Source organism: Tenrec ecaudatus, chromosome X, assembly GCF_050624435.1.
Source record: "Tenrec ecaudatus isolate mTenEca1 chromosome X, mTenEca1.hap1, whole genome shotgun sequence".
Classification (NCBI taxonomy): Eukaryota; Metazoa; Chordata; class Mammalia; order Afrosoricida; family Tenrecidae; genus Tenrec; species Tenrec ecaudatus.
In genome coordinates, this window is record NC_134548.1 from 144,570,639 (window position 1) to 144,587,254 (window position 16,616).

General features: G+C 47.7%; 1 non-coding gene across 1 annotated transcript; it reads right to left on the reverse strand.

The window, feature by feature from the left end:
- Window positions 1–34: 34 nt before the first annotated feature.
- On the reverse strand, window positions 35–169 carry LOC142435357 (small nucleolar RNA SNORA5). The gene has a single exon (XR_012781427.1). It is a non-coding gene; the product is annotated as a small nucleolar RNA SNORA5 (small nucleolar RNA).
- Between the last annotated feature and the right edge of the window lie 16,447 nt (window positions 170–16,616).

Below are 16,616 nucleotides of genomic sequence, written 5' to 3' on the forward strand. Positions count from 1 at the left end.
GGAATTAGGAAAAATCCTCCTTTTTTTCTTCGCTCAGTGTGTGTATCAAAATGTATCCCTGAGGCTCAGCAGAGAGGAACAGGGCCCACGGGTTACAATGTCTCTGTGGCAGCCTGTTGGGCCAGTGCCAGCCATACATGGGGCAGCCATTGAATTTGAAAGAGCTGCAAAGGAAAAATCCTCTTTTTAAGGAGAACATGGAAGTACTCAAAGTCAAAACTCAAACTCACGATCATGGAGTCAATTCTGAATCATGGTGACCTTATAGGACCGGGCAGAACTGCCCTTGTGGGTTTCCAAAACGTTAATGTTTACAAAGGTAGAAAGTCCAGTCTCTCTCCCGTGGAGCTGCCTGGTGGTTTCACATTGCTTAATTTGCGGTTAGTCGTCCATCCCATAAGCACTATGCCCCTAAGGTACGCCTGCTTTATTGAAAACCAATGAGAAAGAGTATACAAATGTATGCCTTCGTGTGCAGTTGTGAGGGTGTGTGCCCAAAATGGTAAAAAAGTGGCTAATTTGGGTAATAAGATAATGGATTGTTTATTTTTTCAAAATGATCGTTTAAGTGATCAATTTGTCTGTTCAGTAAATTTGTTCTTTCTTTTTTTATCAGAAATGAGTGTCAGGAATTTGATTTCTCTTTGAAATATGTTCCATTCCTACCTTTCTGAGATTAATGAAGAACTCGTTCTGGGTCAAGGCCACCACTATCACCAGCTGCGGAGATTTTCTCGGCCTCACCAGTGGTGGAGCCTTTCTCAGGTTCATCATCCGTGGAGACTTTCTCGGTTCATCTGCTGTAGCGACTTTCTCGGGTTCACCAGCCATGTTCTTACAGGCCATGTGCCATAGGGAATTATTTGCTTTGCGTGACTCATAATGCCAGTTTTGATCATTGCTGCCCGCAACATGCTTTCCCTGGTGCTGAAATTCTGACGTGCTTTTCCAAGTTGCTTCTTTTGCCTTTTGCTTCTGCAGCGGCGGCTGCTTCTCCGTGTCTTCTTTCTCAGCATGATTTCTGTGCTTCCCCAGGTGGGCCATCACTTTGGGTCTTCTGGGACGTTCTTCCTGTCTGTGGCTTCTATTGTCCCCCACAGGAGCCATGTCATCATGCTTCCCTGTCCCTTCTTCTTAGTAAGGGCCATCTCCTTGAGCTTTGCTGAATCTTCTGCCTGGCTGTCACAACTGCTGTTCCCCAGGGGCACTATCCCCTGGGGGATGAAAGAAGCATGTCCCTGGCCATAGTATCTCCAGTCCCGCTGTGGGGCCATCGCCTGGAAGCCCATTGGAGCCCACATGTAAGGCTGGTAGCTCATCACTGGAGGGGCCTGGAATTGTGTTGCTGCTTGTTGTGTTTCTATCACCACAGCTGGGGATGAGTATTGTGTCACTCTCTACAGCACATTGGCTGGGCCTGGCTGTGGCAATGGCACTGACTGCTGGCTCATCTGAGGCCAAGAACTCGGTGGTCCTGGCATGTAGAGCATGGAGGGTGACACCGCTGTCGGGCTCTCCACATAAAAACTGCCTTGTGGGCCCAGGGCCATCAGATTTGAACATTGGCCTGAAGTCATGGGCATTGCTTCGGCACCAGGCGCCTGGATTTGAAGCATAGGCACCAGGCTCTGACCCAGAAAGGTCCCTTGGTTGGATCTCTCTATCTGCGGCCGCCATTTTATACAGAACATTGTGCTCAATCAGGGCCTGTTGTAGCTTAGACCACTCACAAGAGAGCCGTGTCTAAACTCTGCCTCCTTGTTCTCCGCGCTCAATCGCAGCACCTCTGCAGCCAGGGCCCCAGACTTCGCCTCCCGGTCATCCAGCTGATCTTGCAGCCACTGGATGTGGTGCGAGTGCTGGGCCTGCTGTTTCACAGCCCCAGCACAGCCAGCGACAGCGCGCTCCAGGCACAGACGCTCTTCAAGCGAAGGGGCACCTGGGGGTTCTCCATTATCAGGAGCAGCCGGTCCTCCACCTCCTCCAAGGGCAGTGAGCAGAAGGTCTCGTAGAACTCCGGCCCGCACCGTTCATGAGAATCTCATTTTTAATGAACTTGATGACCTCGTTGTGACGGAACCCACTCTCACGGTCCCCAAGCTCTACCGCCATGGCTCCTGCGGCCTAGTCAACCGATGCTCTCCACGTGTCGCCACCGGAAGGGGCCCGCCAATTAGCCAGTCCCTTGGCTCTTCCCTCAGTCCCAGTTGGCTCCTCCATCAGTCTTCCTTTCAGCCCCGCTGCCGAGTGACTTCTGGCCTCTTTTCCTCCTCCTTCCTTTTTCGCCCCTTTGACCTCCTCACGAAGACTGTAGCTGGCGCCTTCAGCTCGCCCAGGGACCTAGGATAATGGCGAAGTGGCGGCGTGCCATGTCACAAATCCGCTGCTGGGACTCCGTCACAGTTTGGGCCAGAGCGCTTCCTGTTCCGAGAGACTGTCCTAGGACGACTGGACAGTCCTGGGAAGAGCGCCGCCTGTTGTCAGAGCCGGCTGGGAGGCTCCTCCTAGTCACCTTCCTTAGAAGAGTTCACCGTGGGATTTCTGTGAGTGCTTGGAGGGTTTTGTTGCCAAGAGCTTCAGAATGATAGCACTCAGCCACATAGAATGAATGGGGGTGGGGCCTGGTAGTGAAGAATAGGTGGGTTCAAAGGAATTGCTCTTTGCTGCCCATTCCCATAACTGTCTGTCGCTACTTCAAACTGTCTATGCCTACACACTACAACTGAGTCGTTACAACCCAAAAAACCAAACGCCCAGAGAAGTGGGTGAAGGGAGACATTGAACAGTGAAAGACATTACAAACTAATAATAACTTATAAATTATCAAGGGTTCGTGGGGGCTTGAGAGGGGGGAGTAAAATGAGGAGCTGATTTCAAAGGCTCTGACGGAAAGCAAATGTTTTGAGAATGGTGAGGGCAATAAGTTTACAAATGTGCTTGACACCGTGCGTGTGTGTATGGATTGTGATAAGAGTTGTATGAGCCCTCAATAAAATGAGTTTAATTAAACGCACTCTATAGTGAGCCCTATAGAGCAGGATTGAACAGCCCCTGTGGGTTTTTCAGATTGTGCTTATTTAGAGGTGTAGAAAGCCACATCTTTCTCCCATGGCGCTGCGTGGGGGCTTTAGCTACGAAGTCTGTGACTAGAAGCCCCATACTGACCCCTACACCACAGGTGCTCCCTTTCCAACCTATAGGGACGCCAGACAGGCTTTCTGAGATGATAAATCTTAAAAGGAGCAAGCAGCCTCATCTTGCTCCCTGGATTGCCTGAAATTTTTGCAACACCCACCGTGTGCATTGAGTGCAGTGCTTAACTCCTGGCATCCCCAGGCCTTCTTTCAACCCTACCGAAAAACTGCAAACCAAACTCACTGGAATCGAGTCGATTCTGACTCATAGCTACCATATAGTTCAAAGTTGAACTGTCCCTATGTTTTCTGAGGCTGTAACTCTTATTTTTTTAATATTAATCACTTAATGGGGTCTCTTAAAGCTCTTATAACAATCCATACATCAATTGTATCAAGTACATTTGTACATATGCTGTCATGTTCAAAACATTTTCTTCCTAAATGAGTCCTTGGTATCAGCACTACTTTTTTCCCTCCCTCCTCAACTCTCTCACGCTCATGAACCCTTGATAAATTATTATTATTTTCATATCTTACACCATCCACAGCTTCTCTTCAGCATTTCTGTTATTCAACACCCTGTGGAAGGGGTGTTAGAAGTCTGTCCTTGCCATTAGTTACCCCTTTATCCCACCCCCCCTTTCTCCCTACTCTGATGGTATTGTTGCTCCAATTAGTGTTCTTGTGAAGATTTTCTGTCCTGGATTCCATGTATCAAGAACTTTTATCTGTACCACCGTACATACTCGGCTCTAGTCAGATTTTTAAGGTAGAACAGGGTCATGATCATGGCGGAGAGGAAGCATTAAAGAATTAGAGCAATGTGTGTTTTGTCAGTGCGATACTGTACCCTGACTGACTCGTTCCTTCCTTGTGACCATTCTGTGAGGGGATGTCCACTGTCTACAGATGGGCTTTGGGTTTCCACTTCGACCCCACTCGCTCACATCAGTATGATTTCTTTGGGCCTTCTGATAACTGATCCCTTATCCTGTCAAACCCTCGTGATCATACAGGCTGGTGCACTCCTTCGGCATGGGTTTTGTTGCTTCCTTGCTAGACGGACACTTACTTAAATTTGATTCTTGAAGACCCCAGGTGCTATAGCTGTTAGTATCAAGGCATCATCAGTTTTCTTCACCACATTTGCTAATGCACCCATTTTTTCTTCAGTGATCACTTTCTGATATAGGTGAGCTTCAAAGAATGCCAGGTCATTAGAACAAAGTGTTCTTGAATTGAGCCAGGACTTACGTAGAGGGAGGATGTCCATCTGCTACTTAATAATTAACATATAGATATATGTACAGACGTATCATTATATAATCATATAATTACATATATGCATGCCTGTATTTATGCCTCTATAAATGTCTTTTGGCCCCTAGTTCTTTTCTCCATTTCCTTTGACTTTGTGCCTGTCCAACTAGCATAATTGACCTTCATTTGGCTCTCAGTCATTTATCTTGGATATATTACACTTGATGAAAACCCACCAGGCATTCTAAACCGTCCAAAACATCAGTTTTAGATCTCCTGTTGTTCCCTTGTACCTGGTTTGGTTGGCTCCCCCTTCCCCCACATTTCCTCACCCATGTCCCCCTGGATCCATCGGTCTAGTTGTTTTCTCCTTGGGATTGTAAATAATACTGCCTGTCATATGTAGAGACATGAATAAAAGGCCTATAAATAGTTCTAGGCCTTCCTGCTCACCCTTATGAATGCTTTCTGATGGGGTCTGATGGAGTTCAAAGCTCTCCCTCCCGAGGAAGAAGTCTCCTTTTGGGGCTACCTCCAGGACTTAGGTGATTAATAAGATGTCGAGAAAAGGAAGGGCAACCAATTGCAGAAGCATCAACGATCTCCTGCGACATGAATGGGTACAGGCCCAGATTAGAAAGGATATTAGGAAGTTTCTAGACACTAACATGAATGAGAATACACGTATCAATACTTATGGGACTCTGATAAGGCAGTTATCAGAGGTAGCTTGATATCATTAAATGCATGTATGAAAAAAGAAGAAAGGCATATGACAGATACATTAACATAAAACCTCCAAAAAATTGAACAGAGTCAGCAGAACAAACCCTCCAATAGCAAGAGAAAATAAATAATAAAAATCAGGGCGGAGTTAAACCAATGGGAAGACAAGAGAACAATGCAAAAGATAAATGCAGCTAAAAGCTGGTTCTACGAAAGAACGAACAAAACTGACAGTCCTCTGTCAAAGCTTACCAAAGATAGAAAGGAACAAACATACATAGCCAGGATGAGGGATGAATCAGGGGCAATAACGAAAGACCCCAATTAGATTAAAAGGATAATCACAAAGTCCTAGGAAAGTATGTATTCTAGTGAATTTCATAAACATGGAAGACATGGATAAATATTTGGAAAAACAGCCTCTTCCCAGATTATCAAACACAGAGATCAAGAACTTCAACAAATCCATGGCGAAAGAAGAAATAGAGAGGGTCATCAAAAACCTACCACGAAAAAAAGGCTCCAGGGCCAGAGGGTTTCAGAGCAGAATTCTACCAAGCATTCAGGGAAGAGTTGACACTGATTCTCCACAAGGTATTCCATAACATAAAAGAGGACAGCAAACTCCCAAACTCATTTTATGAAACCAGCATTACTTTGATACCCAAACAGGGCAAATACCCCACAGGTACAGAGAATTACAGACCAATATCTCTAATGAATATAGATGCAAATATCCTTAACAAAATATTGGCCAGTAGAATACAAAAGTATATAAAACATATCATCCACCACGACCAGGTGGGATTCATCCCAGGGATGCCAGGATGTTTTAATATTCAAAAATCCATCAATATTATACATCGCATCAAGAAGAAAAAGGATAAAAATCATATGATAATATCAATCGATACAGAAAAAGCATTTGAAAACATCCAACACCCATTCCTAATCAAGATACTCATGAAGAAAGGATTGGAAGGTAATTTCCTCAAGCTTGTACAAGCTATTTATGAAAGAACAACCGCCAACATGTAGAAAATTGAAACAACAACACGCTTACCTCACCCCACGCACAAAAATAAACTCAAGGTGGATCACAGACCTAGAAGTTAAACCACAAACCATCAGGACCTTCAAGGAGGGGATTGGGACTAACCTCAGAATATTGGCCCATGGAACTCATAGGTTCACTGCAATAAGGAAGGGTACACACTCAGGTGAACTGGAAATCGACAAATGGGATTTACTAAGAATAAAGCACCTGTCCATCTGTAAAGACTTCACCAAGAGGATGACAATACAACACACAGACTGGGAGAACATTTTTAGTAATGACACATTGGACAAAGGGCTCATAAATAAAATCTATGACACCTTCATGACCTGTAAAAAGAGGAAAACAGTTACCCCCCTAAGGAGTTGAGCAAAAGAACTAAGAAGAACTTTCACTGGGGAGAAGACACATATGGCCAATAAGCATGTGAGAAATTGTTCCAGGTCATTTGCCATAAGAGAAATGCAAATCAAAACCACCATGAGATACCACCTAACAGCCCTGAGGTAGCCCAAATCAGCAAATAAATTTTCCACTATTCAGGATGCAACTATCTGGCCCATCATCAAACTCAGAGCTGGTATTTATATTAAAGAATCCTGAATACATTCAGTCAGCATACTTTCATTCACCGTGGCTTGTTGGATATTGTACCAATGCAAATTCATGATAATGCCCCTGTAAGCATATACTTAAACTGTTTTTTAAATAAAATTTTAGAAACAGGAAGGGCTAACATGTAATGTATAAATTCAGGAAGAAATCTAATGTGCAGAAGAAAATTTAAATGTTAACCTTGGGAAAACTGTATCTTTCCTACGCAGATACATGCACTAATGCAAAGGCACAGGTATGTGATGGAAATCAATTCTAAACGTTCGCAGTCCTGAATGCTGAATGACAGAAGAACACGATCGAAAAGGGAAAAAATTGCATTTTTTAAATTGACCTCCAATTTATTGAATTAATTGAAAAACTGAGTCCCAGAAACTCCCTTCCAACAACAGTGTGAGGGGTTGCTCTCAGCTTTATTTTCTGCACTGACAAACAATGAAGCCCCTTCCTCCCCCAGCAACAGGAAAACCAACGCTGTGGCCCCACGGAGCTCAAGGGTAAGGCCCCTCTTGGAAAACTGCCCCTGAGCATTCAGTGCCCCAGGAAGGATCCACGGCTGAGATGTGAGCGAATCTTAGGTACTGCCCCTCCTTGTCCTGCTGATAGATCGCGCATGCAGAAACCTAGGGGCAGGGATCCTGTGCATCACCAGGTCATGTTGTTCCAGGAGAGGGTTGGTGGAAGTTCGTAAGAGAAGAGGGTTTCCTCAGTCCATCTGCTAAAGGGAGGGAAAAAGGAAACACATTCCCGATGGACAATGTCATCCATGTCCACTCCACCCCATTCCTTCCTTAGGACAAAGAGTCTGGTTCCCCTTGTGGGGTAGACATGAATGTCTGGCCTTGCTAAAGCACAGGGCACGGTGCAGACCCACCAGTGCTCCTCAGAAGAAAGGTCAAGCTGTGTGACGCCCTAAAAACGTACAGCCTTAAGATAGGAGGGGGTTTGCATTTTGTGTCCACCACAATGCCCCTGGGACTGATATTCGCCCAGCACCTGCCACCCACACCCACTCAGGCTCCCCTAGAACTTACACAGTTATGACGCTGCCCCGAATCGAGACTTCCCTATTAACCTCGTGCCAGCGTTCCGGGTATCTCGCGTCACGATACGTCGAACGTACTCTGCTACCGGGGGGGGACTCTAATTAGTCGTTCAGAGTGCTGCAGGTAAGTGGTTCAGGTACCACTAGACACTGACTTTCTGCCCCAGGCTCCTTGTCATCTCAGGACAACCTGAAGCAATGCATGCCCTCTCCACAGCCCCCCTCCACCAAGCCATGTCCCTTGAACTTTTCCCTCCCCCTTTCATAAGGTTACTGCACCAGCCCCATTCCAACCCCACCCCACCCCCAAATACCACACACTGCCCATCCCCTGCAATCCAGCCAGACCTTCCCTGCTCACTGTCTGTCCTCAGCACCCCAGTTCTCGCACTGTCTCCCACTGACCACGGCCTCCTTGAGGCGGTCCTAGGAGACACCCCTCACCCCGCAGTCGTCATCCCGGTCTGGGAAGGGGTAAGGTGTGTCCTGGAAAAGGATACCACGCCAGCATTCGGTTCTCAGGGGTTCCAGGTCCAGGCACCACGTCTCCAGGCGGCCCACGCGGCCTGGGTTCGTCCTCGGCCGGCACCACCCGCGGAGCTCTGCAGGCAGAGATGGTTAGTGGCCTCTGGACACTCTGACCACCTTTTTTTTCACCCGTGACCCGGCCTACATCCTCACCAGAGCCAACGTGGGCCCTGCCCCCTGTCCCCTAACACCCACAGCAAGTCCACCCTGATGGGTACAGCTACGGCCACCCTGGTCTAGGGGACCCTCGGGGCCACTGAGAGCACCATGAGGGCGCCCCCTGGCCTGCATGGCCTCGAGCATCATCAGGGCCGCTGTGGCCTCCGGAGCCCTTAGGACCCCCTGTTCTCCGGGGTCATCAGCTCTTCCTTCACCATACTGGCCGTCAGGGCAGGGCGGAATCTGCCCCTGCTTGGTCCGAGTTCACCCCACCGGCGCCTTCCCCTGCCGCCGACATGTCTGCTCCTCAGCCTTCAACTCTCTCCTCAGAGACCATGACAGCCAGTTCCCTCATCCTCGACCTTGTCAGCACGCCCCGACGTCCAATCCAGTGCGCAAGCGCCAAATCCCCACGTGACTACTTCCTGCTCAAAGTGGCAGCTCCAACCTCGGAAGGGCCCCGAGGGCTAGCTCTGCCCCCTAGAGCCTGCTGTCATCTGCTGCATCACCTGTCATCTCCACTTCAATGGAGGTGGAATATTTTTTATCTGATGATTCATGTCAGACGCGGAATATGCTACTCTTACGACTTACCAGGTAGAAACATGACATATTGGGATCAAAATATTGTTTGCAGTTATAGTAACTGATTTCATACAATATGTCTTTCCATGACTACAAAAATCTTTTGGAGGTACCCCAGTAATTGCAAATCTCTTACATAAAAACAGATTAATGAGAACGCATAGGAGTGGTTTCTCTTTTGATAAAGCCTCACTCACTCAATTTTCCACTTTTCACTCTATTCTGTAAATTCTTGTCACAGTTTTAGCAACAGTCCATCTGCTTTTCTCAAGGAAACAGGTTCCAATAACCCAGCAGAAGAAACCTCAGACTCTGAAAAAGAAATCCATTGCCCCTTACTAACAATCCTTTAGCCCTGTGAGGATTGTGCAGTGAGTGCTGGTGGCAGAGTGACGGCTCCTTGGGCTGCTGTCTCAACGCTCAGCCTTGAAAACCACTAGCAGCCGCCCTGTGGGAGAACGACCAGGCTTTCCACTCCCATAACGAATGACAGTCTCAGAAACTTACTCGGGAAGTCTACTCTGTCCTACCACGGTGACTTGTGAGTCGGCCTCGACTCCATGCCAGGGAGGTTGGTTTGGTTTTTGAGGAATGTGCAAATGAATGTTTCCTACTAAAGCACATCTTCCTGCTCTCGATATTAGGTGACTCAGGAAAACATCCCACTACCTGCTGAAACAACAACACATACAAAACCTAGAGAATACTTTCTGTCATCATACACAGTTTTACCATCTCTTCCTAACGTTCTTTGTGTCCTGTGAGTCCCTGTGGACTCCCTTCTCATCCTAGCAATTTCCCAAACCTCCACAAAACATTTTGAATTACAGCAGCAGGCTCACTTACCCTAACACAAATTGAAGCTAAACCTGTAGAACATACTTTTATCATCATTGGACAATTAGTTTCAGTCCTCTATTTGGCCATCATTCCATATCATCTTCATACAAGATACCAGGATGTTTGGAAATAACATTTTACAAGCAAGAATCTGTGTGCTATCATTATTATGATGGTCTTGTGCACCGCAGATGGACTTTCACCAAGAGGTACTTCACTGTTCAGACAGAAACTATCTGCCCCATCATTCTACTCAGAGCTGGTATTCTTATTAAAGTCTCGCTGAATGCATTCAATTAACCTACTTTAATTCAATGTGACTTGTTACATACTATACCTTTGCATTTACATAATAATGCCCCTTTTATGAATGTATTCAATAAACTAATTTTGAGGAAGTTTCAGCAACAGGAAGGGCTAACATGTAAAACACAAATTCTGGGGAAAAACTTTAATGTGCACAAGAAAATTTTAATGTTGAGCTTGTGAGAGCTGTACACTTTAAGCATAGATGTAAATATACAGTGAAAAATCAATTCTAATGGTTTGTAGTCCTGAATGCTGAATGACAGAACACAAGTGAGAAGAAAATAAACTTCCCTTTTTAATTGACCTCCATTTTATTGAATTAATTGAAAATCTGAGTCCCAGAAACTCCCCTCCAACAACAGTGTGAGGGGTGCCTCTCAGCTGTATGTTCTGCAGTGACAAACAATGAATCCCCTTCCTCCCCCAGCAACAAGAAAACTAAAGCTGTGGGCCCACGGAGCTAAAGGGTTAGGCCCCTCTTAGAAAACTGCCCCAGAGCATTCAGTGCCATAAGAAGGGTTCACGAGATGAGATGGGACTGAAGCTTAGGCACTGCCCCTCCTTGTCCTGCTGATAGACCGCACATGCAGAAACATAGGGGCAGGAATCCTGTCCATCACCAAGTCAATTTGTTCCATGAGAGGGTTGGTCGAAGTGTGTACGAGGGTCTTCCTCAATCCATCTGCTAAAGAGAGGGGAAAGGGAAACACGTTCCACATGGGCCATGCCATCCATGTCCAGTGTACCCCATTCCTTCCTTAGGTGAAAGTCTGGTTCCCCTATTCGGGTAGAGATGAACGCCTGGCATTTCTAAAGGACAGGATACTGTGCAGATCCACCAGTGCTCCACGGGGAGGGGGGAATCTGTCTGACCTCATAAAAACGTACAGCCTTAAGATAGCAGTGGGTTTGCATTTTGTGTCCAGAACAACACCTCTGTGACTGATATTTGCCCAAGGCCCTGCCACCCATGCCCACTCACGCTCCACTAGAACTTACATAGATATAACGTTGCCCCGAATCGTCACTTCCCTGTTAAACACCATGCGAGGGTTCTGGGAAGTTAGGCTCAGGATATGTTGAAAGTTTTCTTCTGCCAGGGGAGAATCGCGTGGGATGTTCAGAGTACTGCAGGTGCGTGGTTAAGGGACCACTGAAAACTGGTTTTGTGCTCAAGCCTCCTTGTCATCTCAGGACAAACTGAAGTAACACATGCCCTCTCCACAGCCCCCCTCCACCATGCCATGTCCCTTGACCTTTTCCCTCCCCCTTTCGCAGGTTTACTGCATCAGCCCCACCTCACCCCCAAATACCCATCTCCTGCAATCCAGCCAGACCTTCCCCGCTCACAATCAGACCTCAGGACCCTAGTTCTCACACTGTCTCCCACTGACCACGGCCTCTTTGAGGCGGTCCTGCGAGACCCCCTCACCCCACCGTCGTCATCCCGGTCGGCACGGATAACGTCTGTCCTTGAAAAGGATACCACACCACGATTCGGTTTACTGGGGCTCCGGGTGCAGGCACCACGCCCCCAGGCGGCCCACGCGACCTGGATTCGTCCTCGGCCCGCACCACCCGAGGAGCTTCGGAGGCAGAGATCGTTAGTGGCAGCTGGACACTGAGGACCAGAGTTTTCACCTGCGACCCCGCCCACAGCCTCACCAGAGCCAACGTACGGCCCCGCCCCCACCGCCGCCACCCACTGCAGATCCACCCTGAGCTAAGGCCACCCAGACCAGGGAACCCCCGCGGCCACTGAGAGCTCGGTGATGGCGCGCCCTGGCGCCTTCCTGGCCCACACTGCCACGAGCGCAATCAGGGCCGCTGTGGCCTCCGGGGCCCTCAGGACCCCCTGCTCACCGGGATAATCAGCTCTTCTGTCACGGGACTGGCCCTCAGGGCCGGGCGGACCTTCTGCCCCTGCTCCGTCCGAGCTCACCCCACGGGCGCCTTCCCCTGCGGCCGACATGTCTGCTCCTCAGCCTTCAACTCTCTCCTCAGAGAACACGGAAGCCAGTGACCTCATCCGGGACCTTGTCAGTACGCCCTACCGCCCAACCCAGTGCGCACGCGCAAACTCCCCACGTGACTACTTCCTGCTCAAAGGGGCGGCTCCAGCCCAGGAAGGGCGTCAAAGGCTAGCTCTGGACCCCAGAGCCCGCTGTCATCTGCTGCATCACGTGTCATCGCCACTTCAATGGAGGTGGAATATTTTTTATCTGACCATTCATATCAGACGCGGAATTTGCTACTCTTACGACTTACCAGGTAGAAACATCACATATTGGGATCGAAATATTGTTTGCAGTTATAGTAATTGATTTTATACAATATGTATTTCCATGACGACAAAAATCTTTTGGCTGTACTACAGTAATTGCAAATCTCTTTGTAAATATCTCTTATATCAAAATGGATTGATGAAAATGATAAATGTTGATAAAGCCTCACTCACTCAATTTTCCAATTTTCACTTTATTCCGTAAATTATTGTCACAATTTTTGCAATGTGCCATCTTATATTTTCTAGGAAACAGGTTCCTATAGCCCAGCAGAAGAAACATGAAACTCTGGGGGAAAGAAATCCATTCCCACTTACTTACACTCTGACAGCCCTCAGAGGATTATGCAGTGAGTGCTGGTGGCAGAGTGATGACTCCTTGGGCTGCCATCTCACCGCTCAGCCTTGAAAACCACCAGCAGCCGCCCTGTGGGAGAATGACCAGGCTTTCCACTCCCATAACGAATGACAGTCTCAGAAAATCACTCGGGCAGTCTACTCTGTCCTAACAGGGTGACTTGTGATTTGGCCTCGACTCCATGCCAGTGAGGTTGGATGGGTTTTTGAGGAATGTGCAGATGAATGTTTCCTACTAAAGCACATCTTCCTGCTCCCAATATTAGGTGATTCGGGAAAACATCCCACCACCTGCTGAATACACCAACACATACAACACCTAGAGAATACTTTCTCTCATCATACACAGTTTTACCATCTCTTCCTAACGTTGTTTGTGTCGTTTGAGTCCCTGTGGGCTCCCTTCTCATCCTACCCATTTTCCAAACCTCCCCCAAAACATTTTGAATTTCAGCTGCAGAATTTGAACGTACCCTAACCCATATTGGAGGTAATCCTGTAGAACATACTTTACTCATCATTAGACAACTAGCTTCAGTCTTCTATTTGACCATCATTCAGTATCATTTTCATATCAGCTGTCAGGATGTTTAGAAATAACCTCTTACCAGGACGAATCTGCGTGGTATCCTTAATATGATGGTCTTCTGCACCGTAGATGGACATTCATAAATAGGTACTTCACTGTCCAGAAAGAAACTATCTGCCCCACTATCCCACTCAAAGCTGGTATTTATATTAAAGAATCCTACATACATTCCATTAGCCTACTTTCATTCACTGTGACTTGTTGCATATTTTACACATGCAAATCCATCATAAAGCCCCTGTGAGAATATACTGAAATTGTTCTTGAGGAAGTTTTAGCAACAGGAAGGGATAACATGTAAATGGTAAATTCAGGAAAAACTTCTAAAGTGTAGAAGAAAATTTTAATGTTAACCTTGTGAAAACTGTGTATTTCCTACGTAGATGCGTGCACCAATGCATTTGCGCAAGCATGTGGTGGAAATCAATTCTAAATGTTTGCGGTCCTGAATGCTGAATGACAGAATAAAATTGAGAAGGAGAAAAACTTCCTTTTTTTAAAAAATTGACCTCGATTTTATTGAATTAATTGAAAATCTAAGTCCCAGAAACTCCCCTCAAACAACAGTGTGAGGGGTGCCTCTCAGCTTTATTTTCTGCAGTGACAAAAAATGAAGCCCCTTCCTCCCCCAGCAACAAGAAAACCAAAGCTGTGGGCCCACAGAGCTCAAGCGTTATGCCCCTCTTGGAAAACTGCCCCAGAGCATTCAGTGCCTCGGGAAAGATCCACGGACGGAGATGGGAGCGAATCTTAGCTATTGACTCTCCTTGGCCTGCTGATAGATCATGCATACAGAAACCTAGGGGCAGGGATCCTGTGCATCACCAGGTCAAGTTGTTCCAGGAGAGGGTTGGTGGAAGTTCGTAAGAGAAGAGGGTTTCCTCAGTCCATCTGCTAAATGGAGGGGAAAAGGAAACACATTCCCGATGGACAATGTCATCCATGTCCACTCCACCCCATTCCGTCCTTAGGACAAAGAGTCTGGTTCCCCTTGTGGGGTAGACATGAACGCCTGGCATTGCTAAAGGACAGGGCACGGTGCAGACCCACCAGTGCTCCACGGGAGAAAGGTCAAGCTGTGTGACGCCCTGAAAACATGCAGCCTTAAAATAGGAGGGTGTTTGCATTTTGTGTCCACCACGACGCCCCTGGGACTGATATTCGCCCAACACCTGCCCCCAATGCCAACTCAGGCTCCACTAGAACTTACACAGGTATGATGCTGCCCCGAATTGAGACTTCCCTATTAACCCCTGTGCCAGCGTTCCGGGGGGACTCTAATTGGACGTTCAGAGTGTTGCAGGTACGCGGTTAAGGTACCAGGACAGATATACAAGTGAGCAGCCACCTAAGTGGTCTGTCCTGGATTGAGTGAGCCATTTCCAGCCTCCTGAAGTGGGTGAACAAAACGTTGATGGTTAGAACCTGCCAGCTACTCCTTAGGAGGAAACCATGTGAAGATTTAAACTTTATCGGGAAGCTGTGTCTTGCAGTACAAGGTAGAATCGACTGAAACGTAGTGTATTGGTCTTGAATATGCAGAGGAGGAGAGAACCTAGCCATGTTGGCAAACCCCCGGTCTCCTAAGGCATATGTTAGGACGATGGGCTCAGTTGTTGTGCTTAATGCCTGCAGTCAGTGTGAGTATAACAAATGGAGTGACTTCAGGGCACACATTTTCCACCTGATAATCCTGGAGTTCAGAGGTCCCAAATGGGTCTCAGTGACAGGTCACTCAGAAGTCATCCTCCGGGTGCCCCATCCCCAACTGAGACACACACAGAAAGCACACTGGCCTGAGAGTAAGCTTGAAGGAGCAGCAGCGTCTCAGGTTCCCAGCGGAGAGTGGGCAGACATTAGTGCTCCCACAGCCCCCACAACTGTGCAGAGTGGCACAACCTTTACAGGGAGCCATCAGAGGACATTGGACGTCAGGAATTCTGAATGGAGGCAAACCGTATGAACGGCCTCAGCCATACATTGGATAGTTCAGATTGGACTGAAAGTTCTCTACTGCATCCAAGGCAGAAAAGCTTTGGATGTGAATTCAACGCTTCAAGTTCACCTTTTAGCCAAATGATAGGTGGGCCTATTGTGCGGCAGTGTGTTGCTTGGTATGACTGTCTTAGGCACAGTCTTCCTGACTCCAGACAAACAAGTGGGTGGGAGCATGCAGACTGGATGTGTTTCCTCTTTTCCTGGTGGATGTGGTGTAGAGAAGGTGAGGGCAGTGATGCTGAGTGGATCCTCTGACATAATTGTCGATTTTAACCAGGTGTACTATGATCGCAAAAACTTGGAACGCTAGCGTAGCTACTGCCAACTGGGCCGTCCCTCTTGGTATAAGATGAGTCAGTTGAGAAGCAAGAAAGGTGCTGTTTCATGATGATCAAGGAAAATAACCCAGTGTGTCCTATGGGCCTAGGCTTCCAAACTCAATCCAGGAGGGCCTGCTGTGACCAAAGAAATGTGGCAATGGAGTGGCAGCAGCAGGGCCAGGAGTCAGAGCGTAAAGATGGCAGGGAGATTGCTGATGCATGGAGCAAGCAAAGCTGAGTGACTTTAGGCACAAAGCTGTCTCTCGGGGTGCATTGTGTCCAGCCACTTAGGTGGGGAAGCTTGGCCAGCTGCACCAGGAAACCAGAGCTGAGCACATTGGGCTGATGGGTGTGCCCTTTGGAGATGGATCAGCACTGCTAAAAGAGCTGTGCAGCATTGGCCATCAGGGCAGAGGCCAAAGACCAGAGAGCTCTCTGCCTGTGGCCTTGGCTGAGAAGAGCTGTCCTTGCAAAGGGCCACCTACCAAGCATCTCTGATCATGAAATGTAACCTGCGAATTTCGCTAACGAAGGGCATCATTGTGAGTACTGGCTGAGAGTTCTGTGTGGTCATGCAAGGAATGCTTGGGCCCAGCAGAGATGCAGTGAGTGTGCGGTGAGGGACCGCTGTTGTCAGAATGGGGTGAACAGGTTGCAGGGTGGAGGCTGGTCTGACCTCTCTCTCACAGGAATCAGTCTTGGGCTGATATTGAGCTTGATTCTCCTTGTCCCACCTGGTGAAATTTGAGGAGGTCAGACACCTCCTCCATGCCTTTCTCACACCTGTCAAATACGTAGCCCCCTTGA